General features: G+C 40.5%; 1 protein-coding gene and 2 pseudogenes across 5 annotated transcripts in view; all 3 read left to right on the top strand.

Moving 5' to 3' along the window:
• The window catches only part of Frmd5 (FERM domain containing 5), a 238,372-nt gene that overhangs the window by 60,763 nt on the left and 155,977 nt on the right, over positions 1 to 21,632 (top strand). The gene's annotated exons all lie outside the window — the stretch shown is intronic.
• On the top strand, positions 826 to 1,428 carry LOC122114672 (annotated as a pseudogene).
• Positions 10,748 to 11,161, top strand: LOC122114673 (annotated as a pseudogene).

Genomic DNA, 21,632 nt, shown 5'->3' with positions numbered 1-21,632 from the left:
CCTTTGCAATAAAGATAGAGAGTACTGTAAGGTTTTTTTTTTGGTCCGGTCGTGGGGCCTGAACTCTGGGCCTGGGCACTGTCCCTCAGCTCTTCAGCGCAAGGCTAGCGCTCTACCACTTGAGCCACAGTGCCACTTCCGGCTTTTTTCTTTTTGCTTATGTGGTGCTGAGGAATCGAACCCAGGGCTTCAGGCATGCAAGGCAAGTGCTCTACCACTGAGCCACCTTCCCAGCCCAGATAGAGAGTACTGAAAGAAGAGTTCATGGAAAAGTTAAGAGAAATGCTGGCTGCCCGTTCACAGGGGTCTCACTGTGCCACTCTGTGTGTGGGGGAAACATATCCACTTAAGCTTTATTTTTATTTAATTTAATTTAATTTTTTACTTTTCCTGATCTAATTAGTAATCCAAAGATGACTTACTAGTTTAGAAGATGCCACTGTACCTCAATGAGGACTGAGTTATTATGCTAGGCTTAGAATGCAACACGTCTGTCTCGCCAAAATTATCCAGTCTGCAGCATTGGAATTCATTTCCTCTGACACTTAAGTGCCGCCAAGTTCTTTGTAACCCTCCCTCTTTCATCTTCTATCAGCGCATCCTTCATCTTTATTTCAGCATCATGCGGGTACCAGGCCGGCCTCCCTCTGGGCAGCATGGGTTGGTGGTCCTTGGGTCGTGACAGTGACACTTCTGTGGTTTCTATGACAACTGGTGGATAGGTGTGTCTGCTTTTGCGCCTCCCCTCTCCCCGTCCCAGCCCTCAGTGGCTGCCTGCAGGTCTCTGCCAGGAATCTGGGCCAACAGCCCATGGCCATCCCCACAATGGCAGCCTCCATAGCCTCTCAGCGGCCCGTCAAGGGAATTCTTGAAGAACAAGACCTCTTCCACTTCCTTGGTGATGACCTCTGCCCAAGAGCCCTGCCGGATGGTCCAGGAGGAGCTGAGTAAAAAATCCCAGAGGTGGGATGAAATGAGCATCCTGGCCATGCATCATCACCCAGCAGGCAGAAACTATGGCTTAATGAAGGTAGATGGGCCCTGAACTCCTTACCGCAACATGATGGGCAACGACGAAGATGCACACAGGGAATTAGATGCCCTCCAAGCCGTCACTCCTGACAATTTGCTGCTGAAGGCTCACGGCCCAGGTATCTAGTTGGAGAACAAGAAACCAGTGCGGGGGAGGATACTGACCTCTCACCCGAAGAGGGGGAAGAAAAGTGACCATTTGAAATCAAAAGGAAGCTTCACTACAGTGAAGGACTGAATATTAAATTAGCTCAGCAGTTACTTTCGAAAGAACTACAAGATGAGGAAGATGGAGAAAATTCAGAGACTGAAGGTGGGGCAAGCATGAATGTCGAAGACTCTGATCAAAGATCGGCGGTAAGGGGCCAAGGGTGAAACAAATCACAAAGTTCTTAGAAGAAATCTGTTCAACGTTGCAGTTGTTTATGAAATGCAAACCCTATCACTATAACCCACTGCTTTTTGTTCTCCACGGTACCAAAATGCACACCACTTACATATTGCCAAGAATTAAATGGTAACCTTAGAGACTACTTAGACTAAAAATGCCTGATTAATGCATAGGTACCAAATGCCTCATAATTCACCCAGAAATTCAGTGTAATGTCATTAATCCAAAACTGCTTTATTTTTGTAAGAACACTGGTAAATTTGTATATTATGTAGCCTTTTATGCTTTAAAAGTTAAACAGTGGGGACAGAACTAACTAATTTCCATCATTTCTAGCTGTGGTACCTCTAGAAAAGCTCGTTGGATTTTTTTTGTTAGATTATTTTAAAATCCAAAGCTAGTTGGAACAATGGGATATACAGGAGGATGAATGGTCAGATGGATAGGTATTTTAACACTTATCTTCAACTTTGTCTGAGTAAGACATTAATTAAGTTAATTAGGTTGCTGTTGCAGTCAGTATAAGGAGTCTCAAAGCTGTTGCTTGGTAGGGAGGTAGGGGACAGAGTGAGAAAGCAGTAGAGAAAGTTGTTGTTAGCAAGGTATAATATATGCACATCTGAAATACCATGGTGGGGCTTCTTGTTATAACTAATACACACTAAAAAAAGGGAAGGAAAAAAATGAATGACAGGAAAGTGCGACAGGCTCTGTTAACAGGGTGGTACCAACAGGAGGCAGGAAGGCTAATGAGGAGGGTAAATGAAGAATAAGTTCAAAATAGTTGGTTTTTGTGTATGAAACATGAAATGGTTCTGGGAAGTGAGGAATGGGATAGGAGAGAGTAAATAGGGTATAGGTGATGGAATACATCGTATACATGCATAGTAATGTCATAGTGTAACCGCTTTCATACAGCTACTGTGTGATAAGAAAATTCTTTTAAAGACTTGTTGCATCTTCTAGCCTTTGCGCTTTAAAATTCCTGTTGTTTGTATTTACAAGGAAGGAATAGAAAATTTTCTCACTTGACTGAACTGGAATTTGAATTCTAATCCTGGTACCTGATCGATATATGCTCTACCACTTGAGCCACACCCCTAACTGCTTTAGTTTTCAAGCAAAGGTCTTATACCTCCATACTCTTTCCTATGCTTCATGTAGTTGAGATCACTAGTACATACCTCCACACCTGGCTTATTGATGGCTTTTTGCCCAGATTGGCCTCCAATCACCATCTTCATGATCTTTGCCTACTGAGTAGTTAGGATTACAGGTGTGAGTTACTCCACCCAGCCCTGATCAGTTTATTTGTTTAAATAATTACAGTTAAGTCTTTATTCTCTTTATATACCTCACTTAGTGTCACTTTTTTCCCTATTACTTTCTATATATATATATATATACGTAAGAATTGTGAGGATTATTTTCAATATAGCAAAGATTGTCTCACATATTTCCCATGTATTGTGTCATTTGCTGTACTATAACCTCATTCTCATTTTGGCAATCAATGCCTACTAGTCCTACATGGAGAAGAGAGAACAGCAGCAGGACTATAGGCAGGAAGTAGTTTAACTGCTCGATTTCTACACCTCTGATTTACAACTTGATAATTAAATTGCTATTATTAGTGCATTTGACTTAAGACCTTAGGAAACAACTGAGTCTTATTCTGTATGATGAGAGAATTGCATGTAATCAGTGATATGATTGTTTATAAGTGTACAGGCAGAATTAAACCTGAACATATTTTTTAAAACTAATTTTTCTTTAAATAGTTGTACAGAGGGGTTTCAACTCAACATATCAATTTACGTATATAATGCATCTTAATCAGTGTCAATCCCTACTTTAGGGGAATGTAATAATATATACTTTGACTGTACTTTGTTATATTGTAGTAAGAATTATTTGATTTTCCTGAAATGAAGTACTATACTTGGTTCCTGTGTATCTTGGTTTAATGATGGTTATATTTATGGTCTTTTTTTTTTTTGTCTGTCATGGGGCTTGAACTCTGGGCCTGGGTGCTGTCCCTGAGCTCTTCAGCTCAAGAAAAGCGCTCTACCACTTGAGCCACTTCGGCCACTTCCAGTTTTTCTGGTGGTTAATTGGAAATAAGAGTCTCAGGGACTTTCCTGTCCAGGCTGGCTTTGAACTGTAATCTTCAGATCTCAGACTCCTGAGTAGCTAGGATTACAAGCATGAGCCACCGGCATCTGGCTGTCAATTTTTTTATCTTAATTTTTTTGTTAGTACCAAAATAATCCATTATATAAACAGACTTTAAAGATATTTTCTATATGTTATATACAATAAATCACTGATATCCTTGGATTATGGTTTGGAGGAGACCCTTAAGGACAAACATAAGTGCTCAGGAAACATAGAATATTCCTGAAAGATCATAGATACCATGCTATTGAATCGCATTCAGTTCTTTATCAGTCATCTGAGAGGATATTATGAGCCTCATCTTTAAAAAATAAATTTATTTTAAAAGCAAATAGGGTGTGTAAGAGACTTGGTCAAGTTTGAAATCTATTAAGCAATGAGCTTGGGAATTAAGTAGGTTTCTGAATTTAACAGTCCATGTTTTCAAGGTAAGTAGTAGCCTGGAGTCCAGGAAAGAGGTAGAAGCAGAAGGGTGTTCTGACTGGTCAGAAACTAGAAGGCAGCTTCACCCTGAAGTACAGATGGTTCTCTCTGAAGGTTCTTTTTTGCTCTGCGGGGAAAACAGGGTCACCTAATTAGGTGTTAGTGGTACAGAACCTTTCCAGAGGTTTGTCTGGAACAGGATGTAGTTGTAGCCTGTTCGTGAAGGAGTGATCTACAAATTAATACTCTGCTTCTCTCTGGGGCTGCTGTGGGAAGAGGGACAAAATTTGAAGATTTCTCACCAAATTGGGTAGTAAGGCCTTCTTGTCATCAGGTAAATACAAAGACATTCACTAATGAGTAGAATTAGTGAGAGTGAGGGGATTCCCTTCTTATTAAATATGTTCTTAGGATTTTTCTAAATGAAGACTGAAGAATTTTAATCAGTGAACAAAATGCTTAATAAAAGGACTTCTTATAACCAGCTGTTCAACCACTTGAATTACATCTCTGGCCTTTTTTATTTTGATTAATTTTAAGATAGTATACCACTTTTTGTTGAGGTAGAATTGGACCACAGTCCTCCAGTTTATGCTTCCCACTGTGGTAGGAGTGACCAGTACACATCAGCCCTGAGCTTTTTATAGTTTGGAATGTACAGTCTTGTGCACTTTTTGCTCAGGTTGGTATTGAACTGCAACCCTTCTGGTCTCAGCTTAGATTTCAGATGGTAAGTTACTATGCCTAGTTTTTCCATAAAATTATTTCTAAATATAAATAACAGGGATATTTTTGCATGAAGAGATTGCATGAAGATTTTGCATCAGGGATATCTATTCCTATGCGCTTACACATTACAGCACAATTTTGAAATAGAAAACTAAAGTATACTTAGATCTTTGGAAACTCCTGACATTATTGTATAAAAAGAGAGACATATTCAACAAATCATTTTTCTGGTATATTGGTTTTCTCTTGTTGAGTTTTAGAATATTAGCTGGTAGGGCTGAGGCCACAACTCAAGTGGTAGAACACCTGCCTACCAAACATAAGACCTTGAGTTCAGACTCTCTTAATACCAAAAACTCCCAAATAGTATCCATGTCTTTTGTAGAGACTAGAAATAAGGTGCGTATTGCCCTACTTCTTCTAAGGGTTCTGAGTAGCTAGGATTACCTGGCTTACCAAATTTTTTTTGCGGGGGCAGGCCGGGGGGTGGGGGGAGGTATTGGTCATAGGGCTTGAATTCTAGGCCTGGGCACTGTCCCTGAGCTCTTCAGCTCCCAGCGAGCACACTACCATTTGAGCCACAGCACCACTTCCAGTTTTCTGGGGGTTAATTGGAGATAAAGAGTCTCATGAACTTTCCTGCCTGGGATAGCTTTGAACAAAATCCTCAGATCTTGGCCTCCTGAGTAGCTATGATTACAGGCATGAGCCACTGGCGCCCGGCTTCAAATTTTTTTATTTGCAGTTTGAGGCCAGGCCTTTTCTTTGATTTAAAAAAAAAGAGACTGTCCTCTAACCTATAGAAATTTTCTACATAGAAATTACCATTATTTTTTTTTGTGTGTGGGTTGTGGGGCTTGAACTCAGGGCTGGGCGATATCCCTGAGCTCTTTTGCTTAAGGCTAGTGCTCTACCACTTTGAACAACAGTGCCACTGCCAGTTTTCTGGTGATTAATTGGAGATAAGTCTCATGTACTTTCCTGCCTGAGTTGACTTTGAACTGTGATCCTCAGATCTCAGCTTCCTGAGTAGCAAGGTGTGAGCCACTAGCACCCAGCTATAGAAATTATTTAAAGGGACATAATATCCAGATGACTTAGCAAATGCTACCATGTGCATTTTTGCTTTTTACATGTGTTCACATATCTTCATATGTAAGAAGTCTCCGATGGATGGTACACTTCTTTATAGCTTTTGGTCAAGAAATTATTCTTTTATGAAGTCCTTATATAAAAGGATGCACATTCTGTCAGCATCCCGATGATACTGCTAACAGCTGTACCAGATATTCCTAGGGACTGTGTTTATAGACAGGATGAAACCTGGAGATCAAGAGAAAATAAATTGATTAAGCCTTTGTAGAAGCATTTTATCACTCTGCAGCATTTTTGGCAAGTGTTGAAAATGTATACTGGCAGGAAGTTTTTTTTAATTACCAAAACCATCAGATTTATTTGCTTTGGTTCTTTTCGAGTCAGTGAAATATGTGAGTGGGTAATGGAGTCTGTCCAAGAAAAAATGAGCTAAGCATTATGCCTGGCATTGTCCTTGTTGCAGATGGAAGTCCAGATGTACAGGGGCAGTCACCAGTAATCAGGCTCATGTACACAGAAACATACACATACTCCTATATGTGTTCTGCATTTATATGTATACAAGAGAGTTAAAATATAAATCAATATTTTTTGTATAGGTGGACCTTGTAATTGCAGCTGGTTATATTCTTGGAAAAGGGGTGTGTGTGTGTGTGTGTGTGTGTGTGTGTGTGTGTGTGTGTGTACGTACAGTTTTGCATGCACAATCTTGGGCTTGAACTCAGGGCTCGGGCACTGTCCCTTAGCTTTTTTTGCCAAAGCTAGTGCTGTACCACTTGAGCCACAGCACCCTACTGTTTGAATAGTTTATTGGAGGTAAGAGTCTCACAAACTTTCCTACCCAGTCTGAGTCAGAACCACAATCCTCAGATCTAGGATGACAGGCACGAGCCAATACCACCCAGTGAAAAGTAGAAGTGATTTGTAAGTTTAATTTGGTTCTCTTTAGAAGTAACATAATAGAGGTTGGCTAGGAAAGTGATACCTGAGTCTTTATGCAGAGGGCTATAAATGTAATATTTAACCAGCTGTTAATGATGATAATGGATATTAATAGCCAAACACTTTTCAAAGATAAATTTTCTCATTTAATTTCTCATACTTAATCTCTTCACCTTGGACATAAAGAAAACTGCTATTGAGAGAGGTTTAGTAATCTGAGGAATAGCATATAGCCAGAAAGTGCTAGAGCATGGCTTCATTAAAGGGATTAGAGAATTCCAGGGGAAATATGTATAGCAATAAAAAAAAATGCTGAAGCAAGGGAATGGACTATCTCAGAAAACAAGAGGTGTTCTGTAGAAAGGATGGTAAAACAAAATCAGAGTAATAGTTTTTTTTTGTTGTTGTTGGTCGTGGGGCTTGAACTCTGGGCCTGGGCGCTGTCCCTGTGCTCTTCAGCTCAAGGTGAGTGCTCTACCACTTGAGCCACAGCGCCACTTCCAGTTTTCTAGTGGTTTATTGGAGATAAGAGTCTCACGGACTTTCCTGCCCAAGCTTGATTTGAACTGTGATCCTCAGATCTCAGCCTCCTGAGTAGGATTACAAGCGTGAGCCACCAGCGCCCAGCCAGAGTAATAGTTTTATCATCTGAAATTGTGTTGAAAATGAACTGTGTAACTTGTGGGTAGGGATGGGAGGGGAAAACTGGGAGAAAGAGAGGGAAGGAGTGACATTGTCCAATAAGAACTGTACTCTTAAAGTGGAGCTGTGGCTCAAGTGGTAGAGTGCTTGCCTTGAGCTGAAGAGCTGAGGGACAGTGCCCAGGCACAGAGTTCAAGCTCCCTCACCCCACCCAAAAATTGTATTCTTTGGGGCTGGGAAAGTGGCTTAGTGGTAGAGTGCTTGCCTCACATGCATGAGGCCCTGGGTTTGATTCCTCAGCACCACATAAACAGAAAAAAGCCAGAAGTGGCACAGTGATTCCAGTTGTAGAGCGTTAGCCTTGAGCTGAAAAGCTGAGGGACAGCGCCCGGACCCAGAGTTCAAGCCCCACACCTAACAAAAGAAAAAAAAAAAAAGAAAGAAAGGAAAGAAAGAAAAGAAATGTACTCTTAGCCAGTTGCTGGTAGGCTGGTGGCTCACACTTTTAATTTTAGCAACTCAGGAGGCTGAGATCTGAGGATCACTGTTCAAAGCCAGCTCAGGCACGAAAGTCTGTGAGATTCTTATCTCCAATTAACCATCAGAAAACTGGAAGTGACACTGTGGCTCAAGTGATAGAGCACTCACCTTGAGCTGAAGAGCTGAGGGACAGGGCCCAGGCCCAGAGTTCAAGACCCATGACCAACAATAACAACGACAACAAAGTATTCTTTATCTGACTTAAATAATTGTAACCTCTCTGTATACCACCTTTATAATAACAATAAAACATTTTATAGAGATAAAATTGAAAAAAAGAAATAGTTTAAATCACCCATAATTCTACTATCCTTCCACAATACCCCAATCCATATTACTTTCCAGTCTTGGCCTTCAGGCAGCATATTTTAAGCCCATTAATTTTAAATGTATTTTCAGCACATAAAAATAACTTCAGCATTCCTATTTTTAAAATCTCATTAACATTTTTATAATCTAATAGGACATTGAAAAATTTATCAGTTGAATTCAAATCATGCAGCCTCATCAGAGCTGTCGCTTCCCCCCACCCCATCACATATTTCAGCAGCATTTTACAGCTGGTGACTACAACACCAGAGAGAATAGAGTTCCAAAGGAGAGAGGGGTGTGAACGTGTGTATGAAAATGAACACATAAGGGAATGGGGGGGGGGGGGAGGAAGCATTTGATGGGATCTAATTGTCAAAATGATATATTTCACATGTAAAAGATCAAGTAAAAGGATAGCACAGCTGAACCCCAGTGGCTTACTCCTGAAATCCTAGCTACTCGAGATCCATCGAGATCCAACCTGGGCAGAAAAGTCCGTGAGATTCTTATCTGCAAAAGCTGAGCTACAGGCATGCATAGCTCAAGTGGTAGAGCACCACCTAAGCAAGCAAGCTGAGCCAAAAGCGCAGAAGATAGCACATACACTTTATTATCACTTCTTCCTACATATGAAGAATTTAGTTTATTAAAAACACTAATTATCACCTTATTTATAATAACAAAGTGAATTTTAAAACACTGATTATTGAATGTCAGAGAAATTCTAAACATTTTATGTGTATCAATACTTCGCAAACATGTACATTTTACCTATGAAGAACCTCAAGGAGGGTAAGCTGAAATGTTTTTCAAGTCTAAACAGCCTTATTCCAGAAATCAATACTTCTTGAAATACTTTTAAATAAGTCAGTACCTGCACACTAGGGTATCTCTCAGTACAAAAGGAAGGGAAAAGAGGAGTGAAAAGGTAGCCAAACTTCTGAAAGCTCCAACAACTAGCTCTGAGCATGGGCTAATAAATATGAAATTGTGCCTTTTGGAGTAGCAAAATTTCAGTTGTGAGTTGTATCTGAATAAAGCTATGGTTTTTCTTTTGAAAAAAGTCACATGACTACTGGGCACTGGTGGCTCACACATGGAATCTTAACTACTCAGGAGACTGAGATCTGAGGATTGCAGTTTGACCCCAGCCTGGGCAAGAAAGTCTGTGATATGTTTATCTTGAATTAAGTACCAGAAAACCAGAAGTGGAGTTGTGGTCAAAGTGATAGAGCACTAGCTTTGGGCACAAAATCTCAGGGACAGTGCCCAGGTCCTGAGTTTAAGCCCTACAACTGACCAAAAATAAAATTGCATGGTTATAAAATCCAATGATAAAGTGCATAAAGGGCTTTGTAGATAGATAATTTAAAAAATTGTTGACTTTTATTCTAACAATAAAGCGCTTGGAGTGACATTTCTTGGTGGACAATGAGCAAATGAGCTCTTAATAGACTTCTGTTGATTTGAGAATTTCAAATGCAGGTTATGAGACACCTGTGTAAATTAGGCCGAAGCCCTTGCCCTGGCTATATGAAGAAATGCAAAGATTTCAACAGCAAATATGTACAAAATAACCTCATTTCTAGATTGTGACTTTGTCTATTTTTCTACCACTGACCTTATAATATTCCCTGCTTTGTGTTGACAGCATGCTGAATCATGGTTATGTGACTTTAAATGTATGATTACAGACCTTAGTTCCTCTTATACTCCTGGTAGGCTCTATGATACTTTGAAAAAAATAATAGATGGAAGAATAAACTCTTTAGCATAGTTTTGTGTTGCTCTTGATTGAATTTTGTAAGTCTGTCTCCTCTTACAAAAATATTTAGCTGTATTTTTGTATGAAACAATGTAACTATAGTTTTAAAGCAAGTAAGTTTAGTAGAAGGAATTGTGTAATATTCTCCATCCATTTAGTTCTAGGGATAATAATAATGCTGGGTTTTCTTTTTTTGGGGGGGGGGTCCAGTTGTGGGGCCTGAACCCTGGGCCTGGGCGCTGCCCCTCAGCTCTTCAGCTCAAGGCTAGTGCTCTACCACTTGAGCCACAGCACCACTTCTGGCTTTTTTCTTTTTGCTTATGTGGTGCTGAGGAATCGAACTCAGGGCCTCATGTATGCAAGGCAAGCACTCTACCACTGAGTGGGTTTTCTTGTTAAAGCAAATGAGCATAAAAAGTAATTCTATACTTTTTTTTAAAGGTTAAACTGAAAATTTGTACTGATAGAGCTAAAAGCAGTAGGATCGGGAAAGGAAGAATAGCAATAAGTAGTGGAAACATGAGTCCTAACTCTTTCAATCCTCAGCTCACTAATAAATGACAAAATATCTTGTTAGCATACCTCCATATTTTGGGGGAGCCATTCATATCTGATAGTTTCTTGCAATGAACACATTTGCTTATGAGAAATTTTGGCTCTTCCTGTCTCCGGCTGCCGTGTTGCAAGGAGCTACAGACATGTCCTTGCATCTGCCACGGATGGTCATGAGGAAATCCTGCAGTTCCTCATCAAGAGGAACAAGCAGACTTACAGCACCAAGACCAATAACCTGAAGGCCTGCAATTCCTTCCAGTACAAGGGGCTGATCTGCTGTCAAGACTGTGGAAGTGGAGCCCGTCGCCCAAGGCAAAGGGTTTGTGGTGGTCGTGAAACAGGGAGCTGGTCAGCAGAAGCCAGCTGCATCTTATGTGCGGATCACCCTCAACAAGAACGCACATGATCTGCAAGAACAAGTACCATCCTGATCTGCGCATGGCTGCCATCCCCAGAGCTAGTATCATCCTGTGCAGCCAGAAGCCTATGGTGATGAAGAGAAAGTGGACCTGCCCTACACCCCCCAAAAGCAATAAAGAGTCATCAAATCTCTCTACCACAAAAAAAGAAGCACCAAATGTTTTGGAATAATTTGATAGTCCTATTTTACTCCTATATATGATACTGATTTTAAAAGATCTGTCAGAATTGCCAGGCGCTGGTGGCTCATGCCTATAATCCTAGCTACTCAGGAGACTGAGTCTAAGGACTCATCACTTCAGTTAACTACCAAGAAGCAGAAGTGTTGGTGTGGCTCAAGTGGTAAAGTGTTAGCCTTAAGCAAAGAAGCTTAGGGATAACACCCAGGCCCTGAGTTCAGGACTAGGGGGAAAAAAAGGACTGAGCAACATTATTCATAATAGCCCCAAAGGGGACCTGATACAAATAAGCATCAATTTATTCATTCTAATTAGAAATGAATAAGATACAAAATACTTATAAAGTCAGATATTACCTAGCAAAATATAAAATAAAAATATAGATGTTCCAACATGGGTGAGCTTGAAAACATGTTTAATAAACCAGTCACACAAGATTATGTATTGTATGATTCCATTTATAGGCAAACTCATGAAGGCAAAATAAGTTAGTGGTTGGTTGTCTAGAGCTAGGGAAGGACTTTGGAGATGGGGAATGAATGCTGAGGAATAAGGAGATTTCTTTTGCAGATGATTTGAAAATGTTCTAAAATTGTGGCAAAAGTTACAGAACACACACATGTATATACACTAATGTATGTATATATGTATACACAGTATATATGTATATATACATATAAATGGATGAATCATATGGCATGTGAGTTATATAAATAGAACTATTTGATTTACATCCCAACTTATAGCAACTTGGAAATTGATATGTTTGAAAACGTGTCAATGGTGTGCAGGGAGGTAGAAGGCCAAAGTGTGCATTGCACAGTATATCTAATCAAACGAATTCCATGGGGGAAGGAGAGGAAAGGGATAAAAGGGATGAATTTGACCAGGAGGCATAGTATAAATATATCAAAATATCATAATGGAACTCCTTTGTACAGCTAATAGGTGTTAAATTTTAAAAAGCATAGGATTTGGAATGAAAGTTTGACCTGTCCGTTCCTAAGTGTGAAACCCTTGATTGAATCACCAATATCCTCAGTGTCAGCCTTTCCGGGATTCAAGACTCCTAATGCCTGGCTCCCTGATGCTTTGGGTCCCAGGGACCTTGTACATGACTTTATAAGTGACACTGACATGCAGACAAGATGCTAGCACCTCCATGTCTTCATCTGTAAAATAGGGATGACATGAACATATGAGTAGCTCCCATCCCATGGGACTTAATGGACAATATTTTCTTTCTGCTATTCTCCCCCCCCCCCCCCCATATAGAAATTCTCCTTCTGTGATGGAATCATAGTTAAGAGTAAGGAGAGTGTTGGTTGCATAAATTCCAGCACCCCCTGAATAGTAATCTTCATACACAGATAGAAGCCCATGACTTTCAATGGGTTGATACTCACAGAACTTTGTCTCCTGTTAGTGAGGTTGTTTCCATAAGTAGGTTTGTACTGGGCCAGGAGATATAAAATCAATAACAAGACAAGATATTCCATAAAACTACTTCATAATCTGAACAGAATGATTCCCCCCCCCAAGATTAAAAATCCCTGTATCTCATATCATTTCATCGATAGTGAATTACTGTTTCTCCCTTCCTGAACAAATTTTGGACTCTGGCTGAGTTCCTTCTATAGTGACCTCAAGGTCTTGGAGATCAGCCCTATAATTGTTCACAAGTCAGGTGGACACCCTCTCTGGCTCAATATCCAAGGTTGTTATTATATAGGGCAGCTGGCCTGATGACAATGCATGCAATGTATGAGGCACAAAGAAGTTACTCTTCTTGCTTGACCATGTGTGACTGCTTGTGTTAGCTATGGTTTTCTTTTTCTGGACAACAAAGAGAAAGCTTCCAACCTTGACTGTTGGAATTCATTTTTTCCCCTCTCCTGGTACTCTAGCCTACAAGTATAGGGAAGGCATTTTTGTTCTACAGATGTCTCTGCCTTTTATCCATTTCTTTCTTCATTCTGGTTATGTCTCCATTCCTCAAAGCCTAAGTTGCAGCTGAGTTTTTCTGATTTGTTCGCTCAGAGATGGACAGTGGACAGCTGAGAGCACAGCTAGGTTCTTAGTCCTGTTGCTTCTTAAGTGCTCCCCAGTGGAGATAGTAAATGCCAACTCCCACCATCCATTTGGCTTATGGGGTGGATAGCCTGTGGACTGGGAAACCTTTTGAATTCTTTTTTATTGGGCAGGGCAGAATGGAAGGCTGTTTGTGTGCAGATAGAAGCCTTTTTCAGGAGCCCCCAAACACTATAATTGCAAATTGGGCCAATTTTCTTTTTTCCGTTCCCCCTCTATTCCTTGTTTCAACTTCTTTCTTATTTCTTTTATTTTAATGACCAGAAATACATTCTTAAATATTGATGACCTCCTTTCATGACAAACTTGTAGTCTGGGTTTCACTGTGGCTCAACTGGTAGGTCCTGGAAAGCAGGAGACCCTGTGTTCCTTTACAGAACACTCTTTTCCTTTGACTTGAACTCTTAGATCTCACTGGATTTGACTATACTTTTTCATAGTGCAGTGTGCAAGCTTCTTACCTTTCAACTGGTCCATCTTCGTTTTTTTGCAATGTACTACATATTCTCATTCTCTTAACTGGAATATTCTCTCAAGGTTCATGACCAGCTCCATCTTGTTTGAGTTTAGGCCATCTGATCCAAGAAGGTAGATTGCCCAAGAGGTTGAAGATAAACCTGGAAAGAATGGATAGTGCTGCCAAGTAGACCACTCCTGCTTTTGAGTGTGATGTGATAGTTGCCATAAAAATCAATCATGAGCCAGGCACTGGTGGCTCATGCCTGTAATCCTAGTTATTCAGGATGCTAAGATCTGAGGATCATGGTTCAAAGCCAGTCCTGGCAGGAAAGTCTGTGAGACTCTTATCTGCAATAAACTACTCAGAAAAAAGCTGGAAGTGGTGCTGTGTCTCAAGTGGTAGAGCACTAGCCTTAAGCACACTCTAGAGAAGCTCAGAGACAGTATCCAGGTCCTGAGTTCAGACCCAGGACCAGCAAAAAATAAAATAAAAAAAAAAATCAAAGAACAATCCTGAGGCTTTCAACAAGTCAGCAGTGAAGTTTTGTTTTTTTGGATTTTGTTGTTTAAACAACAAAAAATCACTGAGGGTTTAAAATAGAATTTCTGGACCCCTTTCAAATTTCTCTTGAGGTAGGCTCAAGATCTGCATTTAAAACCAAACCAAACCAAAAAACACTCAAGTGTTTCTGATGCATTCGGTTCTGGCCCATTCTTGGATGCTATGATTACCTTTCCTTTTATTACAGGCAGTATTCCCTAGGGAACAAATTACTAATAGTAATTTGCGAAATATAATTTAGATGTCCCAAGACCTGGAATGCATCTATTTCTGAAATAACAACAGCACTCCTACCTCTCTTTATGTTTGTTTAGCCACATGCTGGGTATAAATATGTTTATTTTCATTCTTTAGAGTGTGGAGAAGAAGCTGGCGTACCGTTTCTCACTATCAGTCTATTTCCACCTTCACAGGAAGTGAGAATCCAGAGGCACTCAAAGGAATTAGCAACAAGAAATGCATAATAAGTAGGTTAGTTAATGGGGTTATAGTATTGGTGGTGTTTTACATTGTCTAAGATACTCCATTGTTTCTACACTTGGGAAAAAGCACATATCATCTAATACTTTTACTTGAGTTTGAGTGCAGACACGCCTTCTGTCCCCAGACTGCTTTGTGCTCCCTTTTCATGAGAAGCCCCTCAGAATCCTCTGATGAGCTGCCTGGCCACAGAGCTGACCTCTCCAGCTTGGCACTGCAAGGTTGGAAGGACTAACTCACTTCTAGCTGCAGGAGCTATTGCTCTTCCCTAGGCTCTGTAGTCTAAAGAGTGAAAACAACCCAGAAAACCAGGATTCATTCTATATAGCAAATTCTTCAGGAGGAGGAAAACAATCCTGTGTTTAGAAGTCAAGCTGTCAGTGGTTCACAGGTGCCTCAGGAGATGAGATGCCACATTCTCTCACCATGTCTCATTGATTATTGTTGCTTCCATTGTTATAGGAGAGCCTGGAAGACTGAGGTATGGCTTGTGGGGTAGAACAATATTCTTTAGCATGAGCAAGGTCCTGGGATCATTTCCCAATACCCCACAAAAGAGGGGAAGGTTGTGTCCAGTGTGATGTCACTAAGATGACTAATGTAGAAGTGTTTTTTAATTCAGCAAAACAATTTGTCAAAAGCTTGTTTTATTGTGTTTTTAAAAATTGTTGTTCTAGAAGGAAGTATATATATTAATAGTTTGTGCTTCTTGGTGACCTAGTACAGTTGTAAATGGTTTAATGTACTTTTTTTAAAAATGTACTTTTTTGTATGAATGCCAGTTCTAGCGCTTGAACTCAGAGCCTGGGCACCATCTCTAAGCTGGTTTTTGCTTATGGCTAGTGCTCTACCACTTGAGCCACAGCTTCACTTCCAGCTTTGTTTTTTTGAAGATAAGAGTCTCATGGACTTTCCTGCCTATGCTGGCCTCAAACCTCAATCCTCATATCTCAGCCTCCTGGATGGCTAGGATTACAGGTGTGAGCCATCGACACCTGGCTGGTTTGATGTACTTCTAATGATATCAAATTCTGTGGATCCCCTTTGCTGCTAGGTGATATTGTGGGTGTTTGGGATGCAAACTGTGACTGAGGAGAGTCTCACGATGACTAGATTTCAGCTCTAGTGGTATAGTTGAAACTTCGCCCTTTTGTGTGCCACCTTTTAACATGAACTACATTGAATATGCTCTCCTGTTGGATTCCTTCTGTGGCCAGACCAAGTTTAAATTGCTTAATAAGAATAGTTTGGGCTGGGAAGGTGGCTCAGTGGTAGAGTGCTTGCCTTGCATGCCTGAGGCCCTGGGTTCAATTCCTCAGCACCACATAAGCAAAAAGAAAAAAGCCAGAAGTGGCTCTGTGGCTCAAGTGGTAGAGTGCTAGCCTTGAGCTGAAGAGCTGAGGGACAGCGCCAGGCCCAGAGTTCAGGCCCCATGACTGGACCCCCCCCTCCCAAACAAAAAAAAAAGAATAGTTTGGAGCAGGATGCTGGTGGCTCACGCCTGTAATCCTAGCTGCTGAGGGGGCTGAGATCTGAGGATTGCGATTCAAAGCCAGCCTGAGCAGAGGAAAGTCTGTGAGACTCTTATCTCCAATAAACTACTAGGAAACCGGCGCTGTGGCTCAAGTGGTAGAGTGCTAGCCTTGAGCAAAAACCAGCTTAGAGATGGTGCCCAGGCTGAAGGACAGCGCCCAAGCCCAGAGTTCAAGCCCACAACCAAAAAGAAAAAAAGTTTGGTTAAACTCTGACAAGATTATCTTTTTAGAGGTCATGAAACTCTTGAGAACTCAGGTTTGTTTAGATGCGTTTTTAATATATTCTTAGGACCACCTACTACCTCCTTAGCAAGCCTAAACCACTCTGGAACTGGCCTGTCTATGGTCCTTACAAGTAGACAATGAAAGATGATGTTTTTGTATCTTGGATACTGATGAGTCTTGGTAACAAACCGTCTCCATCGCTCTTGAGGGATTCAGGATGACAAACCAGTTTTGAGGATGATGATGTCAGTCAAAATTGAGACCAAGAGTCTCCAAATTACATTTTTTCCCATTTCTATGGGAGAGAAAAAATGCATATATTCTCCATATTTTTGTATGTTTTCTTTTAAGACTATCTGTCTTTTGTGATTATATGCTGGGAATTTTTGTATGACGATGATTACTTTGTACTTCCCCAGAGAGATAATGGTAGGTGACCTTGCTACTGGAAGTAGGGTCGGTGGATCAGCAACATCAGCCTCACCTGGGAACTTGTTAGGATTTCATAATCTCCAATATCTGTATTTTAATGAGACCTAAGGTGATTTATATGTACGTTAAAATCTGAGTAACCCCAGCATAGGGAGTTATGGCTATGCATTTTACTGGTTGTGAACACATTAATTTCCCAGCCTTCCCCTGCATCCCATGCTAGGACTCAAACTCAGAGTTTTGCTTGTACTAATCAAGTTCTGTACCACCAAGCTACCTTCCCTGCCCTCTCAAACTAGTTTGAGCATTAAAATTGCTGCAAACTTACCAGAAGTTACTAGAAACATATTGACATGAGGGAGGTATTGATGTGTGGGGGTGACTGGCTTCCATGAAGAAACCACAGAACACCCAATACAAACAGTTTCTGATGGTGCTGTACTTAATCTCAGAAGCCTGAAGGACAATGTCCTATTTGGAATATATAGCTACTTTCCTGATAAGTGTTTCTAAGAGATGAAGAGGAGTGAACTGCTCTTCATTTGAAAAACAACCATCTTTATTGTAAGTAGAAAATAGTTGACTTGAGAAAAGGTGACTTCGTCTAATTATACCTAAGGCATATCGCCTTCTCCTTTTCTTCCTCCTCATTCCTCTTCTATAGGATCTTGCTATGTTGCCCAGACTGGTCTCAAACTCCTGGGTTTAAGCAATCTTTCTGCCTTACTCAGCCTCTGGAGTTGTTGGGATTATAGGCACATCCCACCCTACCTTGTGATGTATCTAAATTGTTTTAATACATGATATTTAAAGGAATTGGATAAATGAATGCAGACAATGACATGCAAAGTCTCCTTTGAGCCACAGATGTGACAGGGTCTCTTTAGGAGGTGCCAGAGTATCAAAACGATTATTGATAAGGAAACTGCACATTAGTGGTGAAGGTTCCTAGTTGTCTAATTCTGTGGGTGGAGAGGGAGATCCAAGGTTTTGGTTGAAAGTACTTCTTAATTGCTTTTCCCCCCGTTGTATATAGACTATGCTTTCTTTTCAGTGAAGAATCAAGTGACTACAAGTGTTATAGCTGTTGTAGCATTGAAGCTCAGGTTGTGTGTGTATGTGTATGTGTGAGTGTGTGTGTGAGTGTGTGTGTGTGTGTGTGAGAGAGAGAGAGGGGGGGGAGAGGGAGGGAGGGAGGGAAGGAGAGAGAGAGAAAAGGAAGGAGGAAGGGAGGGAGGGAGAGAAAATGTGTGACTGAACTTTTGGGATTATGGCATTTCTTTCCTGGCTACACATAGCACAGGGTCAGGCCATGTTTCTGCTGCTGCAGGTCCTTTCTCCTGGACTCTAAGATGACATTTTACATTAGCATGCAGTACACATGTCATTCAAAAGCCTTTCTGGAGCTACAGAAAGACTCAATTAACATTTGCTATGATTGCATACAAGTTTTTGAAAAGTCAAATACTTATATCAAACAGTTTGTTAGACTAGAGTTGGAGGAAAACAGGGACAAGTGAAATCATTTGTTTGGGAGGAATATTTTGACATTGTTGATTTGAAGTTGGGTAAACATAATTTGTCCGTATTCCCATCTGGGCACACAGCAGCAGTCCTTCTGCCCACAGAAGGTGTTTGCACACATCAGACAAGTTACCAGTCTCTCTAGGCCCTAAATAGATAATTCTGCTGTGGATCTTTGTATGTACACACATCATTGAGTATTATCTCACTCTACAGTGCTGAAGTCACAGCCTCCCTCTGGGCTGCATTCTTTTCTCCCTATAATCTGTTTTGGTAGCGCCTTTTACTTCTTCCAAGGTTAGTACAAGTGTCAGGCTGATGGATGTTTCTTGTTTTGTCTACCTGACTTGGACACTTTCATAACTGTCATTCTAGTGGTGTTCAAGTCTGTACCAGTCAATCTTCTGGCTTAGACTGCTTGCCCAAAGTCTTTCAAAAGCACAGTCATAGAGGAAAAGTAAGGTCTTACCAAAGGCTTTTTTTGTTGTTGTTGTTGTAGGTCACAGGGCCTGAACTCTGGTCCTGGGTGCTGTCCCTCAGCTCTTCAGCTCAAGGCTAGTGCTACCACTTGAACCACAGCGCCACTTGCAGCTTTTTCTGCTTATGTGGTGCTGAGGAATCGAACCCAGGACCTCACACATGCAAGGAAAGCACTCTACTACTGAGCCACTTTCCCAGCCCAACTAACGGCATTTTTATTACTAAGATTGCAATTCCTACTAGGCGAGAGCATCCGTTCTTTTCTCTCTTCAGGTTTATTCTCTTCCCACTCATCAAGTCTAGTAGTAGTTTAACAATTGGCAGAATGTGTTTATTTCAGAAAACAAAGTGGTGTCACTGGACTTTTTACTCTCTCACTAGCATTTATTTGTCAAGAGAAACTCACGGGTCCTGCACATCGCATAAACTCAGATAATAACAGTAGAATTTCCATCATTACATCATCTGATTAACTGTTATCAGTAAATCTATTAATACCTTCTTGACATCCACTCTGTGCTTTCATCTGTTGCATCAATGTCATGCTTTGTGTATTTTCCAAAGTAAGCGCCACACTTTGTTGTTTAGAACACCATCAGCATGAGCTATGACAAGGGTCACTCACCATCAGCCCTCCCTCCTCATGCCTCTTTGCTTGCTTCTGATGTTTCCCTGGGAGTAGCAGCCCTGTGTGACAACTGCAGTACATCTTAGAGTCCATCCACACATTGACCTTAAGAATTCATTTATGGCTTATAAAATGGACTGGCACGGATTGCCCTCTTGCAGTTCTTTTCTGCAATTTTTTTTTTATTTCAACAGTCCATATGACTAGATCTGTTTTTCCTCTGGGACATTCTGAGGAATTAGCTTTAGACGATCAAATGGATTATTTTAAAATGTTTAAACAGTAAAAAGGTCGACATTGGCGAACAAAATCATCTCCCTGATTTGAAATGGTGGACATAATGTAGTCTCATGCTTCTAGATCATGTGTAGGTCAGTCTTCCTGGAAGTCTGTTTCAGATTGAGGTGGACCATCAAGGCCAGCCAATATCAGTCAGTAATGCCTTTGTAGTAGGAAGTTGGAGACACTAAGGCAAGGACTGAGAGAAGTCAGGCAGTTCCTTTGTTATTAGGTTTCTTGGCTGTTCTAGGAGGGAGTGTGGTTTCTGAACGCCAGAAAAGCCTAGAGTTTTGCTGTGGTAAGTACATTTGAAGATAGCTAGAAAATTGAATGAAAGTGACAAAATGCAAATCAGGGAGAAAAGAGGTACAGTGAATGAAAGTCTTATCCATCACCAGCTGACAGGAACTCCCTTTTAGATATGAAACTCAGGGTCATTCCCAAAGTCAATAAATGGAAACTGAATCCTTGTTTAGTTACCCATATAATCCTAGGTCTATTTCTTAGAGATCCTGACTCAGTAGGTCTGAGGTGAGCTCCTGGGAATCTGTATATTTACAAGTACTCCTGGCGAGTCTTATCCTTGGATAATCTGGAAAAAATTATGCAATCTGCTGGTAGACTATATTTATTTTGTTGGGTGTGGAGTGGTAGCTAGCTCCCTCGAGGTCTAGTGAGCCAGGCTCAGTGAATCACTGGGTCATGGTAATAGATGCAATAATTTTACTGATGCTAATTTTTCATAGAACTATTTGTCAGTACATTTGAGATTTGTTAGATGAACTTGGCCTGATGACAGAGATGAGTAAGGTAAAAATCATGTGTGTCTTACCTTCCCCCCGGTCCCCGAATTTCTAGTTTACCACAGTGTCTGGCCAGATTTGTCAGGAAAGATTTCATAAGGAGTAACGGCATAGATACTTTGTTAGACCCTGTTGAAAAGAAGATGTACAAGTTATTTATATTTTCTAACCTTAAAGCATGGATAATCGTGCTTGAATAAACAACCATAAATAAGTAGACACCTGTGAATATTCACATGCACACATTTATGTATATATCTATATACATGAACTATATATGAAGTAAATATTATGAACATATGCCAAGTGCCAATAAGCCTGATTATATGTATTTATTTCATGAAAGTATTAAAAGAATTTAAGAGCACCAGCCAGGTACACTGTATTATTTAGGTAAACTTAATTTATCATTTTCTTGTCCTGAGAACAAAATAGTTAAGGATTTCCTAAATATCTCATTGAGAGAGAAAATCATGTTTGACAAATTAAATAGAAGATAATTATTAATAGCATACATTGCTATAAATTGATCTGGAATGCCTGGTACTTGAATAATAGAACAGGTTCTTTGATTTACATTGTAACTCTATTGCTAAGTGTTTCCATAGTTACAGTGCTCTTTGTACAAGGTCCCTAAGCTGGTTGTGTAAGGTAGTCTCAAATTGCGATTTTCTCAGACTGCGTATTTCTTAGCTTTTAGCAATGAAAATAATTCAGTAGTCATGAATGTCAGAGATCTTTGGAAAATTCAAAGCAAAGGAGGTAGAAGGATTAAAATATAGCACTTTTTAGCTGGGTGCCAGTGGCTCATTCCTGTAATCCTAGCCACTTAGGAGGCTGAGATCTGAGGATTGTTGTTTGAAGCCAGCTCAGGCAGGAAAGTCTGTGACACTCTTATCACCAGTTTTCTGGCAAAATGCTAGAAGTAGAG

This window comes from Dipodomys spectabilis, unplaced genomic scaffold (genome assembly GCF_019054845.1).
Source record: "Dipodomys spectabilis isolate Male_0828 unplaced genomic scaffold, ASM1905484v1 ptg000108l, whole genome shotgun sequence".
Taxonomy (NCBI): Eukaryota; Metazoa; Chordata; class Mammalia; order Rodentia; family Heteromyidae; genus Dipodomys; species Dipodomys spectabilis.
The sequence above is the reverse complement of the archived record's forward strand: the minus strand, read 5'-3'. Positions and strand labels throughout refer to the sequence as shown.